Genomic DNA, 2,578 nt, shown 5'->3' with positions numbered 1-2,578 from the left:
AGGCCCAAAACTGAATTACGTGGCTCCACAAATATCCACACCCCTTTTCTCTTCTCCCCTTCTTACCCTTACCCCATGCACTATAAATGCCCGCTAATACTTCAGTGCAATTATAGAAATTGAATTTCTCAACCCACATTCTCATGCTCATGTTCTCCATCTTGAACAATTGCAAGTTAGGGAGCTTTGTTAGATATTTCATTGGACTGACACAGACGGAGGGGAAGAGGAAATTTTGTACCTACCTTTAAGTTTTTGGCTAGATATTATAATTAATTTTTGACTTTAAATTGCATAATAGATTTGTGAGCTAGCGATTGTCAAATTTTTTAGCCGAGCGGCTAAGAGTGAAATTGTCTCTATAAAATAAGCAAATCCTATAGTAACAATATCTTTTTTAAGGTTAGCAACATAATTAAATCCAACAATCTAGCAAAGGTCTTTTTCAAACGTATACTAATAGAATATCCCAAGACATGTTCTTAGTACATGGAGCAACTCTAGAACAAGTGTCATTATAATGTGGTCAAAGTAATAAATAAAGAAATAAAGACAGAAGCGTATCCAGAATTTTAATAATATGGGTGCACCATTATTTTTAAGATAAATATTAGGTTCGATTATATAGAATTTGTGGTAATAACAAGTTGACGAGCAAACTATATTGATATATATTTTTTAATCCAATAAAGATTCAAGGTTGAGCTATTGGACATTAGAAGCAGTGACACAATATTTCAGATAAGCAAAAAAACAAACTCCAAATAAGTTTGTCTGGAAACTATACAATGAAATCTGCTTGATACCCAATAAAGGAAAAGAAAAGCAACATACCCTTTAATTAAAAGTGGGGGAAAAATGCTGGAAAAAAAAACTACTGAGATTTGATAATTCCACTATAATAAGCAAAATAAAATGTAAAGATTAACCTGGCTAAGGCACTGAAGGAGCCATCGTCCTTTGTTCAGAGGAAGAAAACGGATTTTCTTGGCGAAGCTCCTTAATAACAGCAGCCAATACCTCAGGGTTAAAACCCAAATTGCAGAGAGCAATTAGAACGGAAAAAGTGTGACGATCGAGGCCTGTGTTTGTGAAACAATAGATGGAGAGAGGGCTGAAAAATAAAATTAAGAGATGAAAATAATGGGTGATGAAGTCTAAAAATGCAAAGTGTTCAGGGAAGTGTAAGTCACTATTATATAATTCTCCTACCCATTCCTTAGCCAACATTATAACCCATTAAAGTCCTATTTGATTCTATTCGAGCATACTTAATTAGTAGATATGTATATAATGGGCAAGCCTATGTTCTTTGTGCATACATGTGAATTCGTTTGTGAGTGCAAGAGTTGTTCTTTGATGCAAAGTCCTTAAACTATATTCATTCTTTGATTTGAGTGTATGGACGATTTCTTCGTGTGAGGGCACTTGTTTCATGATAGATAGGTGATGTTATTAGCTTTATTTGACAAAGTTGGTGAGCGAGCATAAATTTGGTGAGTTAGAGTCCCTCTCTGAAGTTAGGATATTATAAGTTTATTGTTTGTTTGTGACTTATATATCTTGCACGATGATGAAGAAGTGTGTATCTGATGGTTTGAATTGCTATAGGGCATAACTGTTAGTATTTACCAAAGCGGTGGTGCTTCTACGCTTGATTTATCGAGAGTAATTTTTAATGCTTACTCGAGGACGAGCAAGAGTCTAAGTGTGAGGTGTTGATGTTCAGCCAAAAATACATATATTTACTCATTGTTGCCTCATATTTTAGTACTTTTAATCGTCTTTTGAGTATTAATTATATTATTTTGTGCTTGATATTATATTTTAATTGTGTAGGAATAAAACGCTGTGAAGATGAAAAAAATTGGAGGAAAATTGAATAAAATGTGGAAGAAGAAAAAGGAAAATAGAAAAGGAAACAAAGCGGGGACACCCTTTAGTTTTTGGGAAAATTTCACATTAGAATAACTGGGATCCCTCCCTTTCAATTTTATAGCCCATATTTCAATTTACAACCAACTAGCCCAAAAATAATAGACTAAGATTTAACATCTAACTCCAATAGGTTCTCAAAATTACTACTCCCTCCGTTCCAATTTATGTGAACTTGTTTGACTGGGCACGGAGTTTAAGAAAAATGAAGACTTTTGAAATTTGTGGTCCTAAACAAGTCAAAAAGGGGCCCAGAGTATCTGTGTGGTTATAAAAGCTTCTCAGTAAGGGTAGAATTGTAAGTTTAAACTAAATTGTTTTCAAATTTAGAAAGGGTTCATTCTTTTTGGAACGAACCAAAAAGAAAATAGGTTCACATAAACTGAAACGGAGGGAGTATTTAATTTTTTTTTTAAAAATCCTCAAGCTTTTAAGTTAATTTTCGAATCAGTAACTGTAACTCAAATATTAATTCAACAAACCAAATCCATTTGGGTGGTGAAAATTAGATTTTTAACAAGCTTAAATATGTGAGTTTAGATTCCGAATTTGATTTTGTGAGAAATTTGGAGTGGGTATTATCTAGAATTGTTAGAAATAGTATAATGAGGTTGTATATAAAATTTGAAGTCATTTAATGGAG

This window comes from Nicotiana attenuata, unplaced genomic scaffold (genome assembly GCF_001879085.1).
Source record: "Nicotiana attenuata strain UT unplaced genomic scaffold, NIATTr2, whole genome shotgun sequence".
In the NCBI taxonomy this organism is placed as follows: Eukaryota; Viridiplantae; Streptophyta; class Magnoliopsida; order Solanales; family Solanaceae; genus Nicotiana; species Nicotiana attenuata.
The sequence above is the reverse complement of the archived record's forward strand: the minus strand, read 5'-3'. Positions refer to the sequence as shown.